The sequence below is a fragment of the Myotis brandtii genome, unplaced genomic scaffold, assembly GCF_000412655.1.
Source record: "Myotis brandtii unplaced genomic scaffold, ASM41265v1 scaffold652, whole genome shotgun sequence".
In the NCBI taxonomy this organism is placed as follows: Eukaryota; Metazoa; Chordata; class Mammalia; order Chiroptera; family Vespertilionidae; genus Myotis; species Myotis brandtii.
In genome coordinates this window covers 159198-184992 of record NW_005370529.1, presented here as the reverse complement: position 1 = coordinate 184992, position 25795 = coordinate 159198, and the positions used below count along the sequence as shown (strand labels likewise).

Below are 25795 nucleotides of genomic sequence, written 5' to 3'. Positions count from 1 at the left end.
TGTGGCCAGTCTGAAAACGGCCCTCAGCCCCTCACCCAGGCTGGCCAGGCACCACAGCAGGGACCCCCACCCTGAAAGGGCTGTCGCCAGCCTGCAAACAGCCATCAGCCACTCACTCAGGGGTGAGGGTTCCCACTGGGGGGTTTGGCCAGCCTACAAACTGCCATCAGCCACTCACCGAGGCTGGCCAGTCACCCCAGTGGGGACCCCCACACTGAAGGGGCTGTGGCCAGCCTGCAAACAGCCATCAGCCCCTCACCCAGACTGGCCAGGCATTCCTATATAATAAAAGGGTAATATGCAAATTGACCCTAACAGCAGAGCAACTGGGAATCACTGGTCACTATGACACACACAATGCAGGAGCTGCCCCCTGGTGGTCAGTGCGCTCCCACAGGGAGAACTCTGCTCAGCCACAAGCCAGGCTGACGGCTGCCAGTACAGCGGTGGTGGTGGGAGCCTCTCCCGCCTCCTCAGCAGTGCTAAGGATGTCCGACTGCAGCTTAGGCCTGCTCCCCACTGGCAAGTGGACATCCGCTGAGGGCTCCCAGGCTGCCAGAGGGATGTCTGACTGCCAGCTTAGGCCTGATCCCCCGGGGAGCGGGCCTAAGCCAGCAAGTGGTCATCCCCCGAGGGGTCCCAGACTGCGAGAGGGCACAGGTATACACACACACAAGAATGTTTATAAGGATAGCCACAAAAATGTTAGCACTGCCTTTTTTTTAGGTGGGGCGGGGGGAGAGAATGGGATTATCGTGTTTTTGTTTGTTTGTCTTTAATATACATGTTTTTTATGGATTTCAGAGAGGAAGGAACAGGGAGAGAAAGATAGAAACATCAATGATGAGAGAGCAACATTGATTGGATGCCTCCTGCACACCCTCCTACTAGGGATCGAGCCCACAACCAGAATTGAAAGCAGGCCCCTTCAGTCCGCAGGCCAACACTCTATCCACTGAGCCAAACCAGTTAGGGTGGATTATCGTGTTTTCATGACTAATTATATTTTCTAATTTTCTACATTAAAAACATTATCAAGATGATAAAATGAGGAAATAAAGTATTAGTTCTATTCAAACCATTGAAACCGTAAAGGTTTTTATTTTAGCTCTTACATTTTCATCCCTGATTCCTCATTTTCCAATACCCATTATCAAAGGGGAAAAAAAGATTCCGTTTTACACAGAAAATATACCAAAATTTGGCCTTCAGGGATTCTCCAATAATTAGAGTCAGAAAAAAACTAAAATGTGTACCAAATGGAGACTATTCCTACACACAGATAGTTAGGCTATTTGGCAATGACTTTTATCTCCCCACTGATGTGCAAAGACTGCATGCAGGGAACAAAATCAAATTTTCCAAATACATGTGCCTCTGAGTTGTAGGTGAGTGATCTTGATACATCCCCCACAAAGTTGTGTTTGTGTGATGGAGAAAGATAGTGTCTATTGTGCAAGTTTTATCACATGAAGTTATGAAACTGCTATATTGGCCAAGAAGTTACAAACTTGTTATGTAAATTACATAAGGAATAAAGGTGGAGGAAAATACTTGTCTTAGAGTGATGTGTCCAATGTACTTCCAATGTTTAGATCTTCTGAGGACAAAGCCTTTAGTTACAGATGGATTGGACAGAGTCATTTGATAGAAGTTCTAGTTTCCTCCACCAAAGTTCCCAGCAAGTGATGTGAAATTGGAGAAGGAAGAGGTGGCACTGCCCCCATTTTAAAGGGAGAAGGGTAGTGAGGGGGGACTGTCAACAGGAGCCACTCTATATCAGCCTGACCTTGGCATAGGCTAGATTTAAAAAAAAAAAAAAACATTGGTCTAACTAGAGTAAAATACTTTCCTTCTTCCATCTTGTATTATGCTGAGTCCAAAGTCATAATATAGCCCATCTCTTTTTGAGAAGTAATAAAGAGAAAAGGCCTGGCCAAACAAATTCATATGCTAAAACATTGTCCTAAATGTCCTTCATCCCCATAAACTCTTGAATAATTTTTCTGACCTCAGTGATTCTGCCTGAAATGTATTCTCTCTCTGAGTAGGAAAACATTACTTACATGGTATTGAAGAAGTTTTTCTGTTTTCTTTTCCTTTCATGCATTTTTTCCCCAATTTTCACAAAACTTTAATTTTTGTTTGTTTTCAGTTGTGAAACTTCAACCCTATTTGGGACCTTAGCCAAACAGTAGAAATAGCTAAGCCATGCCATTTAGTTTCCTCCATTAGAGACGGAAATATGTCCTTTTGGTTTAAACACAACTTTGTGCGTGATGTATCAAGATCACTCACCTACAACTCAGAGGCACACGTATTTGGAAAATTAAGCAAAGCATTCCACAAGATAATGGACAGGAACAGTAAAGACATAAATTGATTCATGTCATGTAATCAATTCCTGTGTCAGGAATAAGACTGACACAGTAGAGAAACATTGGAGTCAGGGAGATACTGGGTTTTGATCCAGACTCCACAAGTCACCAGCTGCCTGAGGTTGGGTAACAATTTAAAAATCCTTAGCCTCAGTTTCCTCCAATGTGTAGTGGATGCAATATTTACCTCAGGACAGTATAAGAATTAGAGGAGCTAATGTACCTAGCAAAGTACCTAAAGTATAGTAGAATTTCAAAACATAATTTTAAAGATTGGAGCAAAAGGAAGGCTAGAGAAGTCTAATAATCAACTGAATCTTTTTAAGATGAATTTACATAAGTAGGAATAGAGTATATGACAACTAGCGATGGTGGAGAAAGCCTTGAGGTAGTAGGAGTCAGGAAATCTGGGTTCAGATGTAAGTCATTTCTTCTCTTTGGGCATTGTTTTTGTTTTTTTATTTTTCACGTGGTCTAGGAGGGTATTGAGCCACTTGGTCCCCAAATTTCCTTTCAGCTCTACTAGTCTAGGACTCCACATGGGCCTGGTGTGGAGCCCCCATTCTACATCAAAGTGGAGAGTTTTACTGTCCCTGGCTTTAATAAATGTTCTCTAAAATGAAAAAAAAAAAAAAGGTTGAGGGTTTGATCCCTGGTTGGGGGGTGTACAGGAGGCAACCAATCAATATTTCTCTCTCACATGGATGTCTCTCTCCCTTCCTATCTCTCTAAAATTGATAAAAACATGTCCTCAGGTGAGGATTAAAAAATAATTTTAAACTTTTTAAAATTACATCTTTAAGAGCATCAGGGGAAAAAAAATCAGTAAGAATAAGGCATTAGCTTGTTTTTTATTTTTAATTCAACAAGCAAGAATACACGGAATGGTAGGAACTTCTCTGTTATTAGCTGTTACTGTCAAACAATGAGAGCTGCACTTCAGAGAACACTGACCTACCTAACATGAGGTTCCATCCAGCTAGACCTGGTCCATGCAAAGTGAAATTCTCTCTTCCACCTGGACCAACCATAACATTGTGGACCAAAGCTTCTTCTCCAGCCTCTGAAACAACCCAGCCATAGCTTTCCAGATTCCTCCACTAGTGAAAGCTTCCTCTTAGAGTTCATCTCAACTAGAATGAATGATTTTGCTAATTGACTGCAACTACAACTCAAAGATGAATCAAAAATAGACCTTCTTGCATGAAGGTTAGAGACAAGAAGAGGGGATAATAATGTAAGCATCAATCCTAAATTAGAGATATTTAAACTTAAAGGTACGTATTGTGCCCTAGCTGGTTTGGCTAAGTGGATAGAGTGTGGGCCTGTGGAATGAAGGGTCCTGGGTTTGATTCCCAGTCAGGGCACATGCCTGGATTGCAGGCTCCATCCCCAGTGTGGGGTGTGCAGGAGGCAGCCAATGAATGAGTCTCTCTCATCATTGATATTTCCATCTCTCTCTCCTTCTCTTTTCCTCTCTGAAATCAATAAAAATGTATTTTTTAAAAGTACTTATTGTATCACTGTGTACACACCCATAGTGGAATATAATGCAACGCTTAAAAATCATATTTTTGAAGACAATTAAATGACAGATAATGCTAAGTGAAAAAGCAGGGTCTGAAGTGACACATACAAAATGGTTTTATTTACAACTTAAAGTATATATAAATAAGAAAATACAAATATGACAAATTAGCATGCTAAAGTATTAAAAAAGAAGTTTATCTCTGAGAGAGGGAGGGTGTAAAAGATGTCAGAGAATAATCCTGTAGACAAATATTAATTGACATAAAAAGTTATGTTATTATGAAGAAGAAATAATGATTATAAAATATTATACTAAAAAACAACAACCCACATTTGCATTGGAGCCACATGCACCAAAATGTTATGATTATCTCTGAATGACTGACTTATGGATAATCTTTAATTTTTTTAATTTCTGATTTTTTTGCATTGAACATACATTATACTTATGATTGAGGAAAAAATTGTTAAGATAATGCTTCAAGGAAGTGTACCAAGTCAATATGTCCTAGTCCTAGGGCTATGGGTACAAGAGGAATTGATTGAAATAAGAATAAAATTCTAATAACCCAGAAAGTAGTGGGTAAAGAGACAATCATATAAGAAACCTATACACATGCCAGAGGCTAAGACCAACAGTAGTTAGCATATTAATTCGATATTCAGCAGGGCTGGAAATCAGCATAATATTGCTCTGCCATTGACCAAATGGCTCAAGGCAATTCCCTAACCTGATAATCCTTTTACTGTTTACCAAACTTTACCTTTGATATGCCTGTTCATTCCTAAAGGGCAAATGTGTATTCAAGTGCATAAAAAACAGACTGGACCGAGTTTTGGGGGAGCTTCTCCACTAGAGGGAAGTTTTCCACCTGGCCCCCCTATGCCTTCTAAATTTATATATCTTGTCTAGTGTATTCATTTGTGTGCGGCCCCTTCTTCAGACCCTGAACCCTGGCTGCAAATGGATGCGGTATTCACATACACAGGTTGTGGTGACACAGGAGTTTGGAAAGTCTCCATCCTACTCAGAGACCACAATAACTGTAGGCCATGGAAATACACTTCATTTTCAAGTCCACCTAATAGCTCAGTCCTCTCTGCTTAAGGAAGCTCTCCTTAGCCACCAAAACAGGATTGAGACAGAAGAGCCTCTTCAACAAGATGAAGCATTGCATGCACCACAGGTAGGAGTCCTTTCCTTCCAGGGGAACTCTAAGCAACCCCAGGTCAGAAACCATCCTCTGTGCTGCTTTGCATCTCACTCCCACTGCCAACACTAAATGTTCTGAACAGAACAGAAGCTTAATAAATGTTTATGATGTATAACACATATGTTATGACAGAAGGACAAGGGAAGAGGAACAAGGGAAACTGGAGGTAATTAGCCTAGCACTGCCAGCCACTGGATGTACGGTCTTGAGAGACAATGGTATAGTGAGATTTTCATGACTTGGCAATGAGGAAAAGAGTGATAACAGGTAAAGAATTACGGCATGAGCAGATGTTAATTTATTGGGATTGATGTTAATGATTATTTGGACACATTTAACTTTCCCAACTATGTTGTAGACCATACATTAAAAGCAAAAGAAGGAAAAGAAATGAGAAAAAGAAAGTAAAAATTTTTTATGTATATCCTTTCAGACTTCTACATTTATCTGTGGACTAGAGGCCCGGTGCATGAAATTCTTGCATGGGGGGTGGGGGGTGTCCCTCAGCCCGGCCTGCATCCTCTCACAATCCAGGACCGCTGGCTCCTAACTGCTCGCCTGATTGCCTGATCGCCCCTAACCACTCTGCCTGCCTGCCTGATCACCCCTAACCACTCGCCTGCCTGCCTGATCACCCCTAACCACTCGTCTGCCTGCATGATTGCCCCTAACCCAGTGGTCGGCAAACTGCGGCTCGAGGGCCACATGCGTCCCTTTTGCCCCTTGAGTGTGGCTCTTCCCCAAAATACCGACTTCTGCGCATGGGCCACAAAGTTTCAATCCCTCTGTTTGTGTGTGCCCGCACATGGTATTTTGTGGAAGAGCCACATTCAAGGGGCCAAAGAGCTACATGTGGCTTGCGAGCTGCAGTTTGCCAACCACTGCCCTAACCACTCGCCTGCCTGTCTCATCGCCCTTAGCCACTCACCTGCCTGCCTGATCGCCCTGGTCTCTAATCGTTCTGGTTGTTCCACCGTTTTGGTCACTGGGCTTTTATTATATAGATAATATCATTTTTCTACTTCAAAAATGGAGTTATGCTGTAAATATTATTTCAAAATTTCCTCTTTACAATTAAAATATTGAGAAGGATACTGCTTATTAAGAACTTACTGTTTGCCAAATACTTGGCTTTAACTGCATTGGCTAATTTCAAACGTATTGTAATTTGCCTCATTTTACAGGTTAGGATACTGCAGCTTAGAAAAGTTGAGAAATTTGCTCAAGATCACATAGTTAGTAAGTGATGAGAGCTCTAGATTGATCAAAGTCTCTTGGACTTCAAGCCTATTTCCACCACTGTGCTACACTGCACAGTACATAAATAATTTCCTACAACAGCATATTAGTGGCTGAGTAGGGCTCCATTATACAATAAGTTATATTTATTTAACTCAGCCCCTATTCATGTTGCTTCCTTTTAACTTTGCTTTTATATCGACTATGCATTGAAGATCCATGTAGGGAAAATTTTTCATAATCCTTATTTTTTTTTCTTAGTAAAAATTCCTAAAATGGAAATGTTGGGTCAAAAAGTTTGCAAATTTAAGGTTCTTGGTACATATGGCCAAATTTGTACATATGGTCCTCCCAGAAATGTAGCAATTTAAGTCTCAGTAAAATATGAAGCTCATTTATATGTGAAATCTAAAACAAACAAACACAAAACCTCAAGCTCATAGGTACAGAGAACAGATTGGTGGTTGCCAGAGGCAGGGGATAAGGTGTGGGGAAATGGGTGAAGGAAGTCAAAAGGTACAAATTTCCAGTTATAAAATAAGTAAGTCATGGAATGGAATGTACAGCATAACAATCATAGTTAATAATACTGTTTTGCATATTTTAAAGTTGCTAATAGTGTAGATCTTAAAAGTTTGCATCACACACAAAAATAAAATGTTGTAACTATGGTAATGATGGGTATCAACTAGACTTACTGTGGTGTAATGTGGTGATCATTTTGTAATATATACATATATCAAATCATTGCATCATGTGCTTCCAAAAATATATCCATGGTTTTACCTTCTGCAGTTTTAGTTATGCAGTCAACCACAGTCCGAAATTATTAAATAGAAAATTCCATAAATAAACAATTTATAAATTTTAAATTGTGTGCTATTCTGAGTAGCGTGATAAAATATTGTGTATTCCTGCTCTGTCCTTCCCAGGACATGAATCATTCCTTCGTCCAGGGATTACTTAATAATAGCCTCAAAGCTATTCACAAAACTTTTATTACAGTATATTATTATAGTTGTTTTATTTTATTATTAGTTATTATTGTTTATATTATCCTTAATCTCTTATTGTGCCTAATTTATAAATTAAACTTTATAGGCACGTATGGAAAAACATACATCCCTATGTGGTTCAGTACTACCTGTGGTTTCAGACATCAACCTCCCTCTCTACACTTCAATAAAAAATTAAAATATATGTATATAAAGCTCATTTTCCTTTAGGTCAGAAGAGGATTTTATAATTTTAAAAAATCATAGTTAATGGTTTAAATGAATCCAATATATGTTTTAATTTGTAATATTTTTTTAGTTGTAAAATTGAAAGATTGGGGTTTGGGAATTTTTATTACTTTCATATTCTTTGTCTTACTTATTCACATGAGTTATTCATTTATTAAAACATCAACAATTAAACCAATGTTTACTATATCAACAGCTGTTAATTATACCGACTCCACTGAGGGATTATAGGCATGAGTAATGCTGGTGTGAAATTTTCAAAATGGACATATCCACTACACAGGTTTGTGTACCTCTGATTATAGAGCAAAATGAGCCACACCAGTTGGCTTCTATGGTTATAAATTTGATTTGCCTAATTCATTAATTCTGCATCTAAGAATATCTTGATCTTGGGTACTCCACTTTTGCTCCTGTGACAGATTATCTCTACATGGTACAAAATGCTCAATTTAATTTAATGATTCAAACACATTTTGGGGGAACCATCTCTGTGCCAAGCACTATGCTAGGGAAAAGGAAGAGTTAGAGAGTAGGAGAAAACCAGCAAATACAATTTCTACCCTTAAGAAGTACATTGTCTGTGAAAGAATCTGTTCTGCAAATAGGTAATTACAGAAAGCTGGATAAAAGAATCTGTATAGGAATCTGTACAAAGGAAAATAGGAGCATTATAAGGACACCATAGGGACAGACTGAGCTGTCTGGATATATATGCATCTAAGAGCTCTTGCACAAAACCAACTAAACAGTCACAGTGTGATTTGTTGCTGAAAAACAATGGTAATATTTTATTCCAGGAGTTGCCTTTCTATGGTGACCACAGGGATAGGGTGGGGGGAGGGTTGAAAAATGGTGTTCAAAGCTTTCTATCCTGCATATATTGTCCAGGACTGGATTAAATAATATTTATTTCAATGTACCCTTGCTTAAAGAGTAGCAATGTCCCAATTCAGAACAAGGTAGGGTTGATGACCCAGAAATGTAGGTTTGGAGCTCCATGTAAATGGAAAGAACTTGGACAGAAAGCAGCAGATAGTATTGAGGGTGTAGCATAATGTTAGTAATAGATACAAATCCACCACTAGAGGAAGAGGTTAATGTGAAACTCAGTCGTGATTATAGGCCTAAGAAATTGCATTCCCATCCTCTGGCATGTAGAGATTCAACCTGGAGGCCTGTATTGGCCGTACTTGCAAGTTTTCATCGATGTAGAATGCTGAGTTCTATTTTTCTCCCAAGACCCCAAACATCTTCATCTAGTAAATAGTACTTGATTCAGGAGACATTGCTGAGAACTGTGAATGCCCGTGGGTTTATTAAAGGTCCTTAATAACAAGGTGAACGTTTCAGAGAGCTTTATAGAGAATTCTAAAGCTGTAAGTGATCTCTAAAATCGTCTAGTCTAAGGCAGTGGCAGTGGAGAGAAAATGAACTTGACCTTTAGAACCCAGGTTTGAATCCCATCTATTATTAATATGGTATGTGATTTGGGGCAGATATCTCCAACCTCTTGAGCCTTATTTTTCTTCCCTGAAAAAATGTAAGAGCATAACTCTTAGCAGGACAACTTCACAGGGGTAGAACAGATAAATAAAATATCTATGTGTATCAATCAAGTTACAGTTTCTACAAAAGTATATTCTATTCTCTTTCTCCTATCTTAAGAAAAAAAAAGCCAGCTTGCACCCATTTCTCTGGGTCCCTTTACAAATAATCTCATTAAAAGGAATGTGTACAGTCACCAGCCCCAATTCCTTTTCTCTCATTCTCTCTTGAACCCACACCAACTTTGCTGCATTCAGATCTCTGACAATATCTCATTCTACTTCTCAGTGCATCTGTGCTGCCTGACCACTCTCTCCTCCTTGAAGATTTCTTCACTTGGATACCAGAACACACCAATGCTCACCTGGAGTTCGCCCACCACTCCAGCTGCTCCTTCTCCATCTCCTTTTGTGGTTCCTGTGGAACCAGAGACAGAGAGGATGGTGGGAGTAGTAGTTGTGTCCTGCTCCAGGATGCAGATAATGATAAAGGGCCGCATTGTTTATAGAAAATGCAAATGAAAAATGCTTTTCATTATACCATGTGCTGGGGATTTTAAACAATTTTAGTGATAAAAACCTCCTCTCTTCTGGCATGGACCACCTCCACCCACCATGCCCCTTTCTCTTTGGTACACTATTAACTAAATTCTCCTCGCCATCCTAACCCAAAAACATTATAGAACCTCATGTCAGCCATTACCTCTTAACTTTTCTGTCTAGAATAATTTCTTTGGTGATCTAATTTAATGTCATCACTGTAAATATCATGTATATTGATGACTCTCATTTTTTATCTTCAGCTCATAAACCCTCACTGGATCCCGGATTCATATATTAGCTCCCTACTTGACATCTCCAATTTAACCTGTGCAAAAGTAAGTTCCTGCTGTTCCCATAAAACCATTTCTCTCATAGTCTTCTCTATCTTGGATAAATGCCACCCTTTTCTACTGGTCACTCAGCAAAAAATCTTGGAGTCATGCTTAGCTGTTTTCCCCATACAATTAGTCAATCACAAGATCCAATCACTTGTCAACACTTCCACCACTACCTGCTTGTCCAAGCTTCCACATCACTCATCTGTTCTATAGCAATAACTCCCTAATGAACTTCCTGCTTCTGCCTGCTCTCTCCCCACCCCACCCTCATCTATTCTTAGCACACAAACAGAGGGATCCCTTTGAAATGTAAGTCAGACTATGTAATTTTAAAATGGCTCCTATTTTATTCAGAATGACATATGCACTACTATTTGTAATACTTTAAACAATAAAAAAAAGAAAGTCAAAGTTCTTACTATGTCTTTCAGAGTCCTTCATTATGGCTTCCCCCATCCCTCTCCACCATCATTTATTCTAACTTTAATTCCAAAGAGTTTTCCACTCAATTCAATCTATGCCTTATTCCTTAAAGGTGCCAAGAAGCCATGCTCCTAGCCTCAGGACCTTTGCACTAGCTGTTGCAACTGCCTGGGATGCTTTTTTCCAGGTGTTTACCTGGCTCACTTCCTTGTATCATTAGGCTCTTTACTCAGATAACAATTCATTCCTCCCTAAGCACCCTCTGTAAAATCTCAACTCTTTAAGACTTCCTATCCCCTTTTCTGTTCTATTTCTTTCTATATCTCATATATTATATACTAGAGGCCCAGTACACCAATTTATGCACTGGTGGGGTCCAGCCAGCCTGCCCCTGATGGGGGCCATTGGGAGTGGGCTGGCTGGGCTGGGGGGCTGATCAGGGGCAGGGTTGGCCGGGATGAGGGGCTGTGCGTGCTTTGCTGGCCAGCCCCGCCCCCGATCGGGGTGGTGGTGCCCGGTGGGGGTTAAGGCCAGCCAGGTGAGGGGCCACGGGCATTCTGGTCATTCCACCGTTCGGTCAATTTGCATATTACCCTTTAATTATATAAGATTTTACTGGCTAGTTTTGTTTATTTTCCATCTGTCTCATTAGAAATGTAAACTGCTTGAGAGCAGAAATTATTTCTTTTTGTTCACTGATGTTGTTTTTCCAAACCTTAGAACACATATTTAATAAACAATTTGAATGAATAGTTTTTGAAAAGATGTTTGTATTGAATAGATGTGAAATAGTTTTAAATGAATGAATCTTGTTCACATACCTCATTTTACTCTGTGGCACATCACCTACCTACATCCCTTGAAGCAAAGGCCTTTGAGATATATGTATAATTCTGAACCAATCTCACACACAACCATGTGCAAATGAGAGAAGTTTGGTTTATTACACAAACATCTTGGGGTATGTGTGAAACATTTTTGGGGTGACTGATACAGCCTTTCACAAGACTAGAACTTTCTGTTCAACCCATGAGGAATTCTGTAAGCTACAGTAGAGCATTCAGATACTTGTGGAATGCTCCAGCTGTGTTTATTATGGAAGAGTCGAGGGCCAGGACATTCAAGGACCTTCTATACCTATACAAGGATGACTGATTCCCAGGACAAAGGACAAAGCTTATCAATTAAACATAACGCTTTATATCCCACAAGTTAGAATTTATGTAACATCACTTTTGTAACCAAAGGAATAGACTTTATTTTTAAAAATATTGCCATATTTTTATCCAAATATTTCTTACATTTGCTCAATGTATTTTAAAAATATTTTCATCAATCTTTCTTTTTTTAATCCTCACCGGAGGATTTTTTCCATTGATTTTTAGAGAGAGTAGAAAAGAGAGGAAAAGACAGAGAGAATATTGATGTGTTTTTCTCACATCAATTGGTTGCCTCCTGCAGGAGCCCCAACCAGGACCCTGGCTAGGGAGGAGCTTGCAACCGAAGTACAAGGTACGTGCCCTTAACTGGAATCAAATCCAGGACCCTTCAGTCTGCAGGCCAATGCTCAGTCCACTGAGCCAAACTGGTTAGGGCTCATCCATCTTTTTAATTCCATTGTGTATTACCACCTTATCTCCCTCACTAAGCATCTGATACTGTCCTCTGTGTTTAGAAGTGTTTTCTTCTCTCTTAATTCTTCTGAAAAAACTTAAAGAAGAGAGATAAGTGATATCTAAAAGATTTTCTGTCACTACCAAGTTGTAGACTTGGATGGTCATGAGCTTGGACAAATGTTCAGTGAATAGTTGTAATGCTCCTCAAGTTCGCAACGCTATGCCTGATCTGAAACTCAGCCTGTCACTCAATACCCAGGATCTGCTGCAGACCCAAATTCCCAGCCTCATCCTCCCTTCAGTCCCACTAGCCCCATAAACAGCTTGAGAATTCATTCTATACTGCAAGTACTGTCTTATGCATTTGCTTAAATTCTTCTTTTGCTGTAAACTCATTTCACCTCTACCTGTTCAAAGCCCAGGTCAAACATCCTTTCCTCCTTACAACCATCCCTGATGGCAACCTAGCTAGTTGCTATGAATATATCTCTAATCAGTAAAACCAACAATATTTGCTTTTAACTTCATGCATTATTTATCATATTTTGCCCTGTGTACATATTTTCAATACTAATAAGCCCCTTTGGAGAAGGGTCATTGCTCTTTATCCCTATATCCTACTGAAGTCATTTCTCCTCCTGCCTCTTAAATAATGAGAGGTTAAGGCCAAAGAATTAATTTCATCTACCCCCTGGTACCATTGATCTGTGGCATGGCCTAGCATTATATAGACTTAGGTTTCCCTTGAAAGAGAATGGTTTGAACACGTATGAGGTTGAAAGTGATCAGTATTGACAAACTCAAATCCTACAGGGACTGTGAAAAATTTGAGAATACATGCTCCATCTAGAGGAAATATATGCTGCCCAGACCTAGTGTTTGTTTTCTATGTGGGAATATGGATCCATTATTACTAGATCTCATTTTCCTAAAAAAATGAAATAACTGATTTTTATAAGAAATGTCCTGAATGTTAAATATTTGCAACTACCTCAGTTTTGTTTACCACTACAGGACAAAACAAAACAAAACAAAAAAACAAACACACACACACAAAACAAAAATAAAAACAAAAAAACACATACACACATCTGTATGCTGAATTCACCTATGGCTGCTGGTCTGCAGACCCTGGATTAAAGAAACTCTCAAGTTCAACCATGCCATTAGATTCTACAACTCTGAATAAAAGACCAACTAGCATTACAAGTTCTAAAATGAGTGAAACCTCCTCGAAGGATCCTAGAAGATACAAGGAAAGATCTAGATTGGTTGAATAAAATGAAGACATCACCACTGCTTGTTCATCTCCCAACATTACATCTAAGGAGAAGTTCCAAAATTTGACTGAAACAAATATTCCACAAGAACCAAGATAATAAGGAAAGATGCTTTTGTGAATAATGCCCCTATTCTATGGGGTATAATATTTCCACTAGATGCCAAGAAAAGGTCAAAGTGCCCCAAAACTTTTAATTGAAAGGACTCTTAAAGGATAGTCAGTACAATCCTTAAAATGACACAGCTAATGCTTCTGTCCAAGGATGCCTGCACCATTTGCTCCATGCCATAAGCAGTAAAGGAATCAGAGACTTGCATTTGACCTACAGATCTAATGATCACTGGCTGGTGGCCTTGTTCACATTATGTCATCTTTCTGGGCTTCACTTTCTCTATTTTGAATTAGGTAATTGAGTATGTGATTCCTGTAAGTTCATTAGAGCTAGACAGACACTAAGAATATCCAGAAGTCTGCCAAAGATTGTATAGCATTTCAACCCATGGGATGAATATTAGCACTGTCATAACAAACTCAAATACACACACACACACACACACACACACACACACACACACACACACACACACAAAACATTTCCTTCCACAACTAAGAATGATACAACCTCTTGAGAATGAAGGAAAAAATGATTGCTAAAATTAGTACCTTAAAAAATAAACTACATAATCACTGAAGATGAGATTTTCTTGTTATATAGTAGAACAATACTATATAATGATAGCTGTCATAAGAGGGGAAATTGCCGGAGTCAATTTGAAGAGATTCAGGGGGTGTTTTGTTCCCTCCTGTTGAGATTTTCTTTTCCACATATCACAGTAAGACTGAAAAGCTAAATATTTCCTCAGGGCCTTTGTGATCTATGCCTCATAATGCAGCTGCTGACATTAGGATAGTGTCATTCAGCCCAAATGAAAGCCATCTTACACAGAGAGCTGGAGCATGTTTCAGGCTCCATGGAGTCATCTTCCTGAATTTGCATATTACTTTTCAGCTTACAGGGCCCCTTTACATATATATTCTCATGTGTTCTTTAAAAATAGCCCTAGTTGATGGAGCTTATATATCATTATAAAATCTCAGATGAATTCAAAAATATCCCTTCCAACCTGCCTGCAAGGAAATAATACCTTTTGTTTGTCATTTGACAGTTCAGGAAGCCCCTTTCCCTTCTTTTGGCTTTTTCAGATAAGGTATGACCTGCTGAGTGGTATAGTAGAGAGAGAAGGAGGAATTAAACCTAATCTTGGCCTTAGACTGCTAATCAAACTTAAAAAAACAACAACACTCTAATTCACCAAGCCTCAGTTTAGTAAGCGACTGAATAGAGAAAATTATACCAATTGCACTGCTTTTAAGATTAAAAATCATCTTATAGATAAGTGTGCCAAGTGATTGAATAGGCTTAGACATGCTGGTCTACAAATCTCATCAACCGTGGGCAGTGCGGAAGAGTGGACAGTCATATGGTCATGGAAAACAATAGGCCTACTTGGAACTACAAGGCAATGGCAGAGGTGACAAGAAATACAGGCTAAGAGACAGGAGCAATCAGTTTATAGAGAGAAACCTGATCTCTTTGCAGAACTGGTGACAAGCCATCTGGCCTTACCTGACTAGGTTGTGGCTGGTCCTCAACACTCTTCTATCTCTTCTTGGATGAAGGGACTCTGACAACAGGCAGTGACTGGTAGAGGTGTGGTTGGCACAGATGAAGCCAAAGAGGAGGGTGCCCTGGTGCTGTCACCCACTCAGAGTGAATCTCACCTCACCGAGTGGGCTGAGTGTGAAGTGCTCAGTCACAAATGGTCAATGAAAGGACTGAGGATGTTTACAGGGTGGAACTCAATCTGTCAGAGACAAGGAACTGGGCGTGTGGGTGGGGCTTTTCTCGTTTACAGTGACACACCTCTCTCTCCTGTCCTCTCCTTCAAGAAGTCCTGGGTTTTTCTGCCAACTTCCTCTTTCATTAAAATATTTTGATGGAGTGAGCAGGAGTAGCCTTCTGTCCATTCCCCCATGGGATGTATGTGCCCCCAGTTAACTGTAAGAAAGTTTAAGTCTGAAGCTTACAATCCTACTATTAAAATTCTTTGATGATGATTTGACTTATGGGATATTTGTGATTTTGAGCATTATCACCACTTTTGTATCAGGTATAGAGGACATGTAGAGTGGTATATCTCTGAGACAAACAGAAACACTACACATATACTTGGGATCTCTGGGCAGTAATCCTATTAGAGTACTTGCCACATGCTATTGTTTTCCATTTAAGTGTATGTCTCTCTCACTATACTTTGAGCCCCTTGAAGTTAATGACTGCATCATATTCTCCCATAAAGATTAACATGTAGTAGGTACCAAATAAATACATATTGAATTAATGATAATTAATTAATATCTACTTAATGAATCCCAATCTGCCATTTAATGGCCTTGCACCCTATGGCAAGTCATATTTTGACCATTCTGAGCTGATATTTTTGATCATCTGTAAATTGGGGGGGTATCATCACTCTTTTAGGTATGTTGAATTTGAAAGGAAGCATTTGAGAATGAACCTAGAATAACACTTGGCATAGCAACAATTGCTAGAAAATGTAATTGAATCTTAATGAATTGATTTCAAAACCCAAATAAGAGTTTTCTGTATAGAGAGTCAGTATAAACTATGAAAATTCACCTACTGCCCTAGCTGGTTTTGCTTAGTGGGGTAATTGAATCTTAATGAATTGATTTCAAAACCCAAATTAGAGTTTTCTGTATAGAGAGTCAGTATAAACTGTGAAAATTCATCTACTGCCCTAGCTGGTTTTGCTTAGTGGGTAGAGCGTCGGCCTGGGGACTGAAGGGCCCCAGGTTCAATCCCGGTCAAGGGCACATGGCTGGGTTGTGGGCTCCATCCCCAATGGGGGTTGTGCAGGAGGCAGCCGATCAATGATTCTCTCTCATCATTGATGTTTCTATCTCTCTCTCCCTCTCCCTTTCTCTCTGAAATCAATAAAAAATATATTTTTAAAAAAGAAAATGCAACCACCTGTCTTTTACTACCTCCACAATGTCTAGAACATAATTTGGTGCTTTCATTCAAGTGAGCAACTATCTGGACCATTCTCAGTTTTCAAAATTGATAAGGATTTAACAAAATGAATAAGACATAGTCTCTGGTAGAGGACTGATTTTTGGAAAAAAAGAAGAAGACAAAATATAAAGTGCTGGATATATATGAGTGAATTTTTAAATGTTTCATCCCAAATTCTCTATTCTATTCAGCAGACTCTGGCCAAGTCATATTGTATTTGTGTGATGACTGAAGAAACTGGGGTGTACCAGGGAACTATTCTGGTTGGATTCCAGGTTGTTATTTTCCTCTTTAAAAAAATCTAACTGACACTCACCTCTCAAAAAAATGATATGCACAGTTCCAGGCACACTGAGGTCGGTCATGAAGATATTCCACAGGAAATAAGGTTGAACTGGTAAATCACGTCAGGCCACCTAGAAGAGGTTCCAGAGAATAAATGGTCTATTTGCACGCCTCCACAATGTCTAGAATATAATCAGTTTATGCTTTCATTTCGCAGTACTTAATTGAGCAACTACCTTAGCTATTCTCAGTTCTCAGAGTAGACAAAAAGAGAAAAATGAATTAGACACTGCTGCTGGCATGAGGAATTCAGGAAGATGAAATATGTAGAAAATGATGAGTGCCAACCCTGGCCGGAGTGGTTCAGTTCATTGAGCATCACCCTTGTACCTGAAGGTCTCCAGTTTGATTTCTGGTCAGTGAGCCTACCTAGGTTGCAGGATCCATCACCAGTTGGGGCACATACAGAGGCAACCAATCAATGTATGACTTTCACATCGATGTTTCTTTCTCTCTCCCCCTTCCTCCCTCTCTAAAGTCAATTTAAAAAAAGGAAAATGATGAGCACCAAAGATAGGATCAGAAAATTGCTGTGGGAATCTAAAGAATGGAGTAATCCAGAGAGGCCTTACAGAGAAAGAGGCAGCCTTAGATCTGGCCTGTTAAGGAGACCTGGCCATTTGACAAGTGGAGATGTGGAGTTACATATAAATGTTAACTGGGAGATGCATTGAGCCACTGTTCCCTAATATACCTCCTCCTTAATACAGACCCAAGCATGAAAAGAGAGTTTCACATAACTGGTATCTAGGTCACTCCACTTATGCACCACAAAACTACAGTGCAATTAGAAGTAATTGCGAGACAAATACTGTTCCCACTCAGCTCCAAGTGTCTTTATGCTCAGAATAGGGGCAAAAAAGTGGGGGGAGAGCTGAGAGATGCTGGATCCCAGCCTGGTCTCTTAAGAGTGGGACCAATGGGTGCATTGCTGTTTGAAGTGTGTTATTTTAAAGGGCAAGAGGCTCTGTGAAAAGACATCACATGTCCACATAGCAGCTCTCTCATTATCGCTACATCTCCAGTGGCTCCTGAATGCTTCTCCCCGCTCATGCTGTGCTCCTGTCATACCGTACCCAGCAATAACTGGAACAAGGAACAATGCACCTAGGAGAGTACCAGTGGTAGAATGAATGTCACACAGAAAACCTGGCCCTAGGCCCTCGTCTGCCACTCACTGGGATCTGCAGCTAGTAGCTTAGTCTTTTCCAAACCTCAGTTGCTTCTTCTGTGCAGTGGGAATTATAGTACAGACTCCACCTACCTTCCTGGGCTGCTGAGGGAGCAAATGAGATACTGGATGTGCTATGAGCTTTGTAAATGTTAAGTATTAGCATGAATGTGCAACACTGTTCTGATGAGACCAATGCTAACACATGGGACTCACCTTCTGTCTATTATTTCCAGTCATTTCAGAGACTATGTATACATCTCCTGGTGAGTGACATGCTCAACAGGTAAGGAGCAGAAAATATTGGGAAATTATTACATAGGTACCTCAAGATTATTTCTCTTGTTGTCTTGTACCTTCTCTCTTTTCTGTGACAGCCTTTGCAACATATTTCACTTCCTCTTCTACTTCAATCCTGCTGTCACTAAGAGAGAATGGAGGTGTTACTTATTCGATTAGAAAGCACTGTTTATGAGATCTCCTCCTATCCTGACATTTTTTAGATGGGCACTGAGTAACACCCCAATGATCACACAGCTGGCCCTCTCCCTGTCCTGAGCAGAACTGTTTTCTTACCCACATGCCTAGGGCAGCAGATGGGGAGGAGAAAGTGCCAGTAGGCACAGATCCTCACCATCTTCAACCCAGGTTTTCCCCCTAGAGGATCATGCAAAGAACTGGTTCATAGTCATGCCTAACCAAGGGTAAATGGACACAGTCTATAAGAACATCACATCCTGACTCACCAGCTATGCCCCCTCCCCTGGAGTCTTTAAGAAAGAGAAGCACAGTGTTGATGAATAAATACTGACCACCGTTTGGAAGCAAATAAGAACCTGTAGGCAGGTTATCAACTGAGAGATGTAAACAGTGTGAATAGCCTTCACAAACTATGTAGCCAGTCCAGTCCTTCTTTTGAGCACAGCATGCATCACTAGTATTCTATTTATTGTGATTTGTTTTCTCCCCTGATACATATCTGTCTACTATCCTTAAATGTAGGGGCCATGTTTTAAACATTCTTTTTAGGATCTAGCACAGAACAATGCTAATAGAGGTGCTCAAGGAATGTTGGATGGATGGATGAATGAACAAACACACAAATATATGAACTATGCTGTCTCCCTTCACTGCCCCTCAGGCCTGGCCACTGGAGCGATGACAAGCAGAAGAAGCAATTAGTTTCTCTGTGATTTTGACAGGGGACTAAATTCAGCCCAGAGCATCTTTCTTTTCTCTCTCTATTTACTCTGGACAATCTGTCCCTTATCAGATGAGCTCAAGGCTGGTTGGAAATATGCGTATTTTATTTGAAAATATCTTCTTTGTGTAGTTTTGTTTTGCTGCCCAGACATTTGTCTGCTTTGCTGTATGTTGTATATCAGATTGGACTCCAACAAACTGCTTTGGCTTTCTAAGCTGTTTTGTTTTCTCCATTCAATTATCATTTATCTCATTTCCCTTCCTACATTTCACTCTTATTCCCAAGTTCCAATTTAACCCACAATGACGGAGAACAATTTCATTGTTACTTAGCTTTACTGAGGGCTAGCAAAGGCATGGCAGTTAGAAGGCCCGAGATTTAGTCCCCATCTGACACTAAGAAGCTGTGTGATGGTCTGCTGATCACCTTTCCTACCTTGGTCTGCTTCTCCTTTGCAAAATACACAGTATGCTCTTTACTGCCACCAAATCTAAGTGCAATAGCTTAAAACTGGCTTTGGTTAGTAGCAATGGTCTGGTTTCCATCGGCCAAGTGAAGCCCCACATCACTCTCCATACCAGATTCCCTAATGCACCCGCACCAGGTTGGCTTTATGCATGTGCAATGTGTGCAGTGGCACAGGGCCCTGAATACCGAAAGGCCCCATGCTTTGTTTGGCTTTGCTGTCACTGTCTTGACATTCTTAATAATTATTGAAAAAAGAACTTGCATTTTCAGTTGCACAAGGATTCACAAACCACATAGTCAGTCTTGACTCTCCTTTTACACCCACACTTTGCTTTTACACCCAAAGCAATCCAGAACTAAGAAGCATTAGGCAGAGGAAAACAATGATGCAGCTTGCCAGCCACTAATGAAGGGCACCCCCATGGCACAGCCTTGTCATGCAACACCCTTCCTTATAAATATAAAACCAAAGAAAGGGCAAGGTGGGAGAATATGAAACTTGACACAGTCCCACCCCTATCAGCCTTCCCCATCTTGGATGGATTAGAGGCCTGACTCACATCCAGGGTGTGGCTCACCATTCCTGCTAAGCACTGGGCGTGTCCTTGCTCATGGAGCTGAGGAGAAAATGTAGGTTGCCCTGGAGTGGATGTGGAAACCATCCAGTCACCACCCCACATCACAGAGCTGGACAGGTTCTTCAAACAGACCTCAAGCAGCCATCACAGTCCACCTTCCTTATCAGTCAAGCCACCTCTCCAGATTAGAGAATGGCCTAAAGTTCACGGTTTCCCATGTACCTCTCAGCATGAATTTTCTTCCTCCACAAGGGAAGAACCCACAAGTAATATAGTCCCACACCCAGTGCCATAACCAGTAGATTCTGATGCTCAATATATGTTGGCCAAATTAAATAGAAGATAACGCTGATATTTTAAAACCACCATATGATGAAATCATCACCATTGGCTCTTTTCTCCTATCCAAAGTTCTTCTAATAGCCTGAGTCATTTCACATGTCTCAGTAGTGAAGAAATCAAAGAAGGAAAGCCACCTCAACAACATTTAAGCATGTGAATAAAGAGTATATCATTTAAAATAAAGAACAGAAAAAAAAAGAGTATATCATAAACTGCAATGCAAATAAGACAAGCTTTTGAAACATTGAAACCCCAAGCAAATATGAAGAGCACTAGTTAGGATGAAAGGTAGTACCCATCTGGTAGGTATGGGGACTTATTTCTAATCCCTCATTCACTAACTCTCTGGCTGTAATTGGACAAGCAGACGTTTGGGAAAGCTTCCCTCTTTGGCCTTTGGCTTTCTTGTCAACCAAGTGAAGCAGTTTGGATGTGTTCAAAGTAAGGTCCTTTTCGGGGCTGGCACTGGCATTCTGTGCTTCTAGTACCAAATTGTTATTGTCTTCAGATCAGTGTCATGACTAAAAGACCAATTTTCAGGGTAAAATTATATTTTATAACCAAAGAAAACAATTCAATTAATTGTTAGTTCTAAATAGGAGGTGACCCAAAGAGGAAGCTACTATAGAATTTTTCTGATGCCAAGTAGACAGGACTATAACTCTGAGGAGCCAGAAACACATCAGGGTGGGTATGTCCTAGGTATCCAAGAAGGGGCACTGGAACAATGAGTTTCCAAGGACTCAATTTAGACTGAACCCCACCCCTAAGCACAGTCACTTGAATAGTCATTCCGCTCTGTTGGGATGGTGGACTCAAGGCGAAGGCCATATTACTTGAGAGTCTAAAAAACTAAGCCATGAAATTTATACTTCATTTTCAGCTTTATTATATGCTGGGGACTGTGCTTGATGAATCTGTTTTGACATCTGATGAGTTCCTGTGCACTGTAATCAGACTGCAGACAGACAGCCTCAGATAGTTGCCCAGAACACATGGGAGGGGATGAGAGTATATATATTTTTTTGTCTTTCTTACTTCCTGACCCAGCCACACTCCCTCCTGCCTTTGCTGTTGCAACATAAGGAGTTTTGCACATCGCTGGGACTCTGAGACCCTCTGAACCAAAACTCTGCCCACAGTTTGGGCTTTGTGACTCCAGTCTCAGCCCAACCTTTATGCCAGGGCATCCTTTAGTGAAGTGTCCAGAAAAGACAACCTGAAGACAGTATTTGATGTGCGGGCACTTCCTGAACCACCAGCCTGAGAAAACCTCTTGTTTAAAATGCATATTCCCAGGCCCCATTAATTTTTTAAATATATAATTTTATTGAGTTCAGAGAGGAAGGGAGAGGGTTAGAGAGATAAAAACATCAATGATGAGAAAGAAATCATTAATCGGCTACCTCCTGCATGCCCCACACTGAGGGTAGATCCCAGAACCTGGCACCAGGCCCTATTCTTTACTTACTAGGTTAGAATCTCTGGGGGAGGTTCAGGAATCTCCATGTTAAAAAGTCCTTCCAGATGACTTTTTTGAACTTAAAAGTTTGAAAACTTGGGTGTCATACTTTCTCAATCTACTGTCAATATGGAAGAGGCTTTAAAAAACCCAGGGGCAGGAGCTTGTTGGATGAATCAGCCCAGCCACAGGGAGGCAGTGGTGAAACCTGTGTGTCTGGAACACTGGGTGGCAGACAGAGTGGAGCGTGTGATAAAGTTAGAAAACATAATTTGCACATACGTGACCCTCTTATTGCTGTCTTGCTCCTGATTGTAGGATATGAGAGTTCCTAAGTTAACTCTGAGTTTTAATAGTTTCCGTCCCAAATGCCAAGAACTGCATCCCTGTACTCTCACTGACTTACATATACATAAGCAAGATACTCACTTAACAACAATGGCGGGGGTTGGGGGGGTGGGGGTAATATGCACAGGGACAGGGGCTAGAGCTAGCTGCCCTATGCAAAGGCCCACAAAAGAGAAAGCATTAAGGTTTTTATGAAGAGAAGGGGTTGTCAAAGGCCATCCTCACTCCCAGAGAAATCCCGTGTCATGTGAAGGACAAGCCCCACTCCCTAGAGCAGGGGTGGAGAACATCTGGCCTGTGGGCCACACATAAGGTCCTTGAAATCATTTCATCTGGCCCTGCCAATGCATTGGGGTGAGTTAATTAAACGTTTGACCAAATATAGCAGGCTGATTTTTAAGTTGATAATTTTATATGGCCTGCAAATGATGTTATAAATATACAAATAGCCCTTGGCAGAGAAAAGGCTCCCCATTCTTGCCCTAGAGTTTTCTTAAAGCATGTTTGGGACCACAGGTGATGTGGGAACTGCACAGGGAACCTGCCACACAACATGCCATATCCGTTTTCAGAGGGTGTCAACACCCTCCTTCCCACACCTGCTGTTGCCAAATATCACAACCTGATTTTTTCTCCAACCTCCTGTCTTGAAGATGATGATTAAATATGCATGGAATGCTGTGATGCCAGCATACTTTGTGAAATTTCAGATACCTTTAAAAAAAAGGAAGCTTTTTCTTTTCTTTCTGATTATCCCAATTTTGAAGAGGGGTAAAAGAGTGACAAATGCCAGTGACTCAAAAAGTAGAAACTGAACAAAAAGCTAGCATCCTAAGTTTTCACAATTGTGCCTCAAGCCCAAAGTGTCCCCCACGTTAAGAAGAGTAAAGCATAGAATTTAGAAAACATTCTAAATGTTGTTGTTTACAGAGAAAAATAATTTTTCATTTTATAGAAGGGTCCATTTGAATAGCAGAGTCTCTAGTTCTGGGTGAAATACAAGTAAATGTGTGTAGGTAGATAGGGTTTACTTATTTATTATGCTGAAAGAAATTTACTTTATTTGAAAAAAAAATAAAGTATTTTTAGAAATACTTAGAATCATAGATTATTAGCTAAGAGTTAATAGTCTCATCTTACCCAGTTGCTTTCAGAATGAGTTTTAGGGAGCCCTGCGGCTCCCACAGAGATGCCTGAGGGGTTACCATGTGAGACAGGCTGAGCCCAAGAGAATAGAGTAAACAGGGACTTAACCCAATTCAACCAGAACAGCTCTCCTGCTACCTGGGGACATACTAGAGGTTCCCATAATATCTCATTTGTAAGAAGTTGGTGAGGGGAGGCCCCAGTAGAACACACAGAAGTCTGTTTCCTTAACTTTACATTTTAGAGAAAAGAACAAGACACAGGGAAGAGTGACTCTCCCAAAGTCATGTAATGAGTTTTATCTTGAGTCCAATATTTACTTTCTCATTGTACCTTGGTGCCTCATGGAACTCTCATAATTGTATTAAAGAAGCTTGTTTATCGCCTAGAAATGTTATGGCTTGAGCCTAGAACGGGTAAATCATGAAAATAACCAGGACAACTGTCTATGAAATAATCATAAACTGAAGGTAAGATGCCAACCTTTGTGCTTCATGAATAGGCCTGACATTCTCAAAGGTCTCCAGATTCGCTGAAAAATGTCATTGTTGATCACAGCTCCATCTTGAATCATTACACAGTTAAGTTGGGCTAGCACATTCTAAAATTGTATTTAAAATATCAACTAAAGCAAGGTGTCAAGCTGAATCAGTGCTTCAGTGAGAAGTAGTCACTTGGAGGAAAAAGGATCTATAAGAAATCTATGCCGGATCAACTTGTGCCTTAATATTTATTTTTTCCTAATTATCTATGTGACCCTTACTGTGTGCCAGGAGCTGTTGTAAAGTGCCATACAAATATTAATTATTTAATCCCCAAACAACCATATGGGGAAGGTACTATATATTATTACCATTTTACAGGTGGGAAAACGGCACAAGGAGACTAAATAACTTGATGACTATCACAAAGCTATTTTTTTTGTGATAAATTTCAAAGACACTATCCTAGATCATATTCAGCATAAAGGGTGTTGAATCAACTATCAGGATTATTTCACCAAACTCCCCTGAAATTACTCCAAGACCTCCAGGAAGGAAAACCAGTCAGAAACTGTGCCATTAATTTGATTATTAACAATCAGATAACATTACCTAATATTATCTAGTACTAGAGGCCCGGTGCACAAAATTTGTGCACAGGTAGGGTCCCTAGGCCTGGCCTGTGATCAGGGCCGATCAGGGCCGATCAGGGCCTTCCTTCCCTGGCTGCTGGCTGATGGCTGGGGCCTTCCTTTTTTTTGCACTGTCCCCTGATGGTCAGCACATGTTATAGTGAGCAGTTGATCTCCTGGTCGGTAGAACTCCAAGGGGACAATTTGCATATTAGCCTTTTATTATTTAAGACTAGAGGCCTAATGCACGAAATTTGTGCATGGAGGGATGGCGGTGGGGAACCCTCAGCCTGGCCTGTGCCCTCTCACAATCTGGGACCCCTCGGGAGATGTCTGACTGCCAGTTTAGGCCCGATCAGACCTAAACTGGCAGTTGGACATCCCTCTCGCAAGCCAGGATGCCTCACTCCTAACCGACCACCTGCTCGCTCCTAACTGCCCGCCTGCTCTCTCCTTACCGCTTGGCTTGCCGCTCCTTACCGCCTACCTGTTCGCTCCTTACTACTTGGCTCACTGCTCCTTAGCACTGGTGCAGAGGCAGGAGAGGCTCCTGCCACCACCACTGCGCTTGCCAGCCATGAGCCTAACTTCTGGCTGAGTGGCGCTCATGCTGAGGGAGTGCACTGACCACCAGGGGGAAGCTCCTGCATTGAGCGTCTGCCCCCTGGTGGCCTAGTGCGTGTCATAATGACGACTCGTTCTAGTCATTCCATCATAATGGTCACTTAGGCTTTTATATATATACTAGAGGTCTGGTGCACAAAAATTTGTGCACTCGGGGGGGAGGGGGGTCCCTCAGCCTGGCCTGTGCCCTCTCGCAGTTTGGGACCCCTTGGGAGATAACAACCTGCTGGATTAGGCCTGCTCCGGGTGGCAGAGGGCAGGCCCAATCCCTAGGTGCAGCCCCTGGTCGGGCTCAGAGCAGGGCTGATTAGGGAGCCCCCTGTCATGCACAGAGCAGGGCAGATTGTAGGTTGCAATGCCACCACTAGTCACGCTCAGGGTAGAGCCGATTGGGGGGTTGAGGCACCACCCTCTGTCACACTCAAGGCAGGGTCGATGGGGAGGTTGCGGTGCCACCCCCTGTCATGCACAGAGCAGGGCCCATCAGGGGGGTTGGGGCTCCGTACCCTGTCACGAACAGAGCAGGGCCAATCAGGGGG

The 25795-nt window shown here is 41.0% G+C and overlaps 1 protein-coding gene across 1 annotated transcript in view; it reads right to left on the bottom strand.

Annotated features, from left to right (window-relative positions):
* The window catches only part of TPRG1 (tumor protein p63 regulated 1), a 144588-nt gene extending 129434 nt beyond the window's left edge, over nt 1-15154 (bottom strand). The window contains exon 1 of the mRNA XM_005880758.2: nt 14982-15154. The gene's annotated coding sequence lies outside the window, so the exon portion shown is untranslated. The remainder of the gene's footprint in view (nt 1-14981) is intronic.
* Nucleotides 15155-25795: the final 10641 nt, after the last annotated feature.